The sequence below is a fragment of the Photinus pyralis genome, unplaced genomic scaffold (assembly GCF_008802855.1).
Source record: "Photinus pyralis isolate 1611_PpyrPB1 unplaced genomic scaffold, Ppyr1.3 Ppyr1.4_LG6, whole genome shotgun sequence".
Classification (NCBI taxonomy): Eukaryota; Metazoa; Arthropoda; class Insecta; order Coleoptera; family Lampyridae; genus Photinus; species Photinus pyralis.
In genome coordinates this window covers 14,860,630-14,866,629 of record NW_022170663.1, presented here as the reverse complement: position 1 = coordinate 14,866,629, position 6,000 = coordinate 14,860,630, and positions in this window count along the sequence as shown.

Here is a 6,000-nt window from a genome sequence, read left to right as displayed (position 1 = left end):
ATAGTGACATTACATTTTCTGAAACTACTTTAAAAACACCTACTTTCGTCTCTAAAAAGAGCGAAGAAAATGTTCTTTTCCTCTCTAGTGAGGAAAGTAAAAAACAATTGCTGCGTTAATCTTAATAATGGCATTAAAAAAAAGGAGCATAGATAGCTCTATGTGTCAAACTTCATTATTGCATACGATAAGTTTTCAATTTTGATTGTAATTTCAGAAAAAAACGTAAAGTGTAAAACTTGAGAAGAAAGTGTTTTTCAACTCTCGTTCAATTTCAGCGGATTTTTTTACATAGAATACTTACACTTGGTTTCGTCGAGAGAAATAACAACATCCAGCCTGTTGGTGTGCTTAGGTACTTAGGTACATTTAGAAATAAAAATCAAGGAGGTAATACTGTTTTAAAGTTACTATAGAAATCGTTAAGTTTGAATTTTTTATTATTGTCAAATATATGAATACTAAACTTATTTTGAGATTTTCTCATTTATAATTACACGAAAGAAAACACCCCAAACCGTAATTTGAGTGCACTATAAAAGTAAATTGTTTTCTTGAAATAGTATATTCCTATTTTGAAATTCAGACGGTTATTTTTTGCATTTTTGAATTCTACACACAATTTTACATGTGACACTTTGTTTTCGATAATTGATATGCGGTGCATATGCTTTTTTTAAGAGTTTAATGAAGGACACATGTAAAGATATGAAAGAATTTGAGGAAACCGAATTGAAAAAATGCGAAGAATTCCAATTCTAAGTAGTGTTTGAAAAACCCGTAGACGCCAAAATTTCAATGGTCTAACAGATTGGAACAATCGGAAGAATTTGAAGAACTGGAGAAATTCGAACAATCCTTGATAGTTCAGATATACAGGGTGAGTTTTTTTTTTCATTTTAAGCATTAGGATCTCGGAAACCGTAAGACATAGATATTCGGTTAAATGAGGAAAGAGTTGTCGTTTTAAGAGCTTATTCAAGATATGCTTTTGTTTTTTGAAAAAAATCCACAGTTTACTAGATATGAGCGAAAACAGATTTAACGATTTTTCTTTTAAATGTTGTAGAATCGTTAGTATTAGAAATACAGAAATATGCAAAGTACAAAAATTGTAGATTTTTTTCCGCTTAATAAGATACATTTATTAATATTTATTCTTCTTTTATAATATTCAAGTTATAACGCAAACTTACATTTTTAAAAAGTGCATTTTTTTCTGTTTACAATGATATAAGGTTCATTGTACTTACTTTGACAAATAAACATCATACAGAACTGTTTGTATTATTAAGAGTAGTAAAAACAGATTTTGCTATGGGAAACATTTTTGTTCTCTTAATTACTCAGTCAATTATAATAATTAACTTAAAACTTTAGGGTCACAAAAAGAACAATATCGAAAAGAAATTACGAAATATTACATTTAAATTTATACTTTGACTTAATTACATGTCAAATAATTCTGTCTCGGCAAATGTTAGAATGTCCATCATTAATATTTACACACAAGCAGCATCTTTTCGCGATAGAATTTCCAGCTTTCCGTATTATCATCCATCTATAATAATTAAAGATAATTTACATCAAAACACCTACTATTCGATTACGGAATTCATTCACAAGAACTTACCTTGATCTTCTAGCAAGCCATTATTTGACAATACAATATTAAAGTATACTTCACGTACCTATGTAGACTGTGATAATATCCAATTCACATATTATTGCTTTATATATGTTGTTTTTTATTGTTACTGACGTGTCCTATACATTTTTATATGTCCACAGAAAATAAATATTATTATTATTATATTATCTAAATTGCGAAAGGAATTTACCACAGCATCACGTAGTTCCTCTTTCGTCGCATACGTTCGCTGATAAATTAGACCCTTTGAGAACACCGAAAAGAATTGGTGACCAAAGGACCGACCCGTTCCTACTTATCCATGAATTTGGAAATACTTAGGTTTAGGTGCTCTCGTACTGTAGCACAGATCTAAACACTCTTAGATCTGTGCTTGTAGTTGATTGTGCGTCGGGGCACCGTTGTGTTGAAACCAGCGTAAATTACGTCGTGTTTTCAAATCTAACCCATCCTACATATCTTGAAATTCATTTGGTAAAAAATGAAGATAACGTTGGCCTCTCCAATTTTCGTCGCGATCCAATAATTCCGCACAAAACATTAAATCCAAGTTTTCTTTAAGACTAAGACTACAGCGGTATTTTGTTTATTTGTTTTCCATGGCATGATACGATTTCCTTTTAAGAGTGTATTGAATATGATTATTAATTTCACTTTCATAGTGAATTTTCGAAGATGGCTTTTAAATATGTCAAATGTGCCACAGTTACACTATTACCTATCTCACTAGTTATTGTTTTCCATGACAAACTCTGTTTATTTACCTCTCAATAATACGAAAATTCCTGCAGCCCATTTATTTATTAAAATAAGTTTAGCAAGCCTTATATCGTTATAAAGAGAAAAATTTCTCCTTTTTAAAAAGGTCAAGGCCAACTATGGCTACCATTAAAAAAAAATTAAAGTTTGTATTATAATATAACTCAAAAATTGTAAAATATAGAAGGAAATTGGTATGTTCATCATGTTAAGCATTCAAATGTCTAAAACTTTTATTCGTGTCATTTTGTTGTATTTCTAATAATAACGATTCTACAACAGTTACATGAAGAATCACTAAATCGGTTTATCGCTTATATCTAGTGAACTATGGATATTTTTCAAAAAACAAAAGTATACCTAAAATAATCTCTTAAAACGACAACTCTTTCCTGATTTAACCGAATCTGTATGTCTTATGGTTTCCGAGATCCCAATGCTTAAAATGAAAAAAAACTCACCCTGTATGTGAAGAATCGAATCCAAAAAATTCAATATGAGCAGAGCAGAATGAGAATTCGAAGAGTCTGAAAAGTTCAAAGGAACGGAAGAATCTGAGGAGCCGTCAAACATAGACAGATCAGAAAAATCCCTACAGCTTTTCACACTAGACGAAAAGATCTCGTTAGATGTCCATTTTCTCAGCTCAATGTAACCCAAAAAGGTGTACTTTATAAATCAAAGTGCTTGTTCAATACTGTACCCCGAAATGTCAGACAATTGCCGTACAACAATTTCAGACACAAGTTAAAATCATTTTTAGTGACACATGTTTTTTATTCGCTTGAAGAATTTATAGAATCTAGTCACCTGATCTCTTACATTTTACATTTTGTTTTTTTTTATAATTGTGTCATTTTAATTCTGCAATTGTGTCTTATGTCTCTTATATGAAAGTGTATAGTGTCTTATATTATTTATGTTAAATTTATATACAAACCCTGACAAGTGTAAAGACTGTACTGTCTCTCAGCACAATCAATCAATCAATCAATCAATTTTCTGAAGAATTTGAAATAACCAAAGAATTGGTAGAATCTCAAAAGTTTAAAGAATATGAAGAATCCAAGAAACGGAAGAAACCGATGAAACTGAAAAACCTAATGAAACTGAGAAATTGTAGGAAGACGAGAAGTCTGCGTTAAAGTTTTGCTTCCTATTCGGACCTTTATCTTATTCATATCCTTTCTTTTCGCGTATGTCATTGCTTTTGTTTTTTCCTGGTTGATTTCTATACTCTCCAAATAGTATTCCCTCCATAGTTTAACCCTGTTTCTAGACCGCTTCCCGTTTCTGCTAGTATTACAATGTCATCCGCGTATCTCAGCGTTTGTATGGTTTCGCCCTAAGTACACTTTGACCCCTAAGTTAAAATCCTCTTTACTCTATTGATGGCTTCCTCTATATAAAGGTTAAATATTGCCGACAGCCCTGTCTATTGTCTAACCCCCCTCTGCACCTTGGCATCCGCCTCCTCGCCCTCTACGTTAAACACCGCACTCTGTTCCTTGTAGATGTTGTAAAATACCCTCCTATCTTTATACACTATCCCTGCCTCCTTGATTATCGTAATTAAAGTGTTCCAATTATCCCTATCGAATGCCTTTTCTAAATCTACGAATGCCATGTAAGTTATTTTTTCTACTTTTAACCTCTAAGATGGTCCTAAGCGTTAATACACCTTCGCGCGTATCACTATTTTTCTTAAACCTGAACTGGTCATTCGCCAGCCTCCCTTCGATTTTCTCTTTAAACCTATCTAACAATTCTGGCAGTTTTAGCTTTTCTAAATCTACCCAGTCTTCTTTCTTAGGTTTGGGTGACTTTTTGGCTTGTTTAAAATATCTTTATTTTGCCGTTTGATTTTTCAAAATCGGTCGATTCGTTTTCGAAAAAATTAGAAAAATCTTTATTTAATCAACCTATCTTAATTTGGTGTTAGAAAACAAAAACAAACGAAAATATCACTTCTTTGTTGCTATTATTATTATTGCCATTAGACTTTTTTCTATGGGGCCATTTGAAATCTATTGTCTTTACTCCCCAACCTCAAACTTTGGATGAACTTCGTCAACGCATCATCGAAAGCTGCCATGTATCCCACAACACGTTTTTGAAAATGTCCGTCATGAATTTGAACATCGCCTATATCATTGAACATTTTGAACTCTTTTCTGACTTTTCAAACGTCAAAATAAAGGACTTCGAAAGACCTTTCAAACAAGCTATTACTCGATACCACTTGTCATTTAAAACTTTTAAGGGGACAGAGGATTAAAGGGGGTTTTTGGTTAAAAAGTTGTCCCCCTTGACCAATCTTTTGACGTATCTCAATACAATACAAATCTAACCTAATCATCTACCTTTTTAAGCTTGAAATAACCAATTTATTCCGATTCGAAGATTTCAAAGAATCCGAATATTTCAGTGGCGAATAACCGGAAGAACTTAAAGACGTAGAACGTGATCCACAAAGTCTGAAGATCTTAAATAATTAAACTAATTGGAACAGTTGAATGAATTCGAATCTGATACTGAATCTGAAAAGCTCTGAAGTGCCGAAGAAACTGCATGTCGAAATCTGCAAGGAAATATATTTTTTCTATTTCGGTGTTACAATGAGAATTTTGTGCAACCGTTTTCGGCAAAAACAGTGTTTCAATGAGTTCCATTGTAACATTGTTTTTGGTAACTTTTCATCTCTAAGTTGGCAGTTCGCCAAGACGTCAACGTCAAATCATCCGATGTAAAATCAAATTACGTAAAATTTATGTGTTTTCCTTGATTTTTGGTACACGAAGAACTTAATACGTTCCAAATCAGCAGTTTACACATCCACCATAAATAAATTTATCTACGAATAAAAAATTACACATTCACGGAATTTAAAGTTTCCAAATGTCAGTGTTGTGTTTATCTACGCTGCCAACTTAAAATTTGTCAACGTAAATGGTGTTGCCAACTTAAGACATATTAATTCTAAAGTTTCCTGTAGTTTTTCATAATTACTTTTTAATTAAATTAAAGCCCCGAAATAGAAAAAATAGTATGAAAAACACGTGTTACAATGCTTTATTGTAAACTCCTATCTTGTGGACACTCGTGGCTCCGCTTCGCTACGCCACTCGTGCCACAAGATAGTCGTATTACAATAGGTCGCATTGTAACACTTGTATTTCAATATACTATTCCCAATCGATCCGAAAGGAGTCGTTTTTCGCATGATTTTAGAGATAAGAATTTGCTTTGCTTTTGATAATGTGGTAATTCAATCTTGATTATACTAATTTTTTTCGATCTACAGGCTAAAATCTATCCCTTCTTGGTCAATCTGGGGCAAGTCGTTTTCGCTTTTCTTAAATCAGCTTTTGTAGTAGAGATCGTATTCGTTTTTGAACGATTTCATCTCAAGCAAGTGTATTTATTCAGTCGATCTGATTTTTCGTTTGATTTTAGGCTGTATAGGTAGTTCCAATTCGATTTTGTTGTCACCTAAATCTAACTCTACTTTGATTAAAGATGGATCTCATGTAAAGCGTGCACTCAATGCATTAGTATGGAAAGACAACTGGGGAACGCTTTTGGATGTG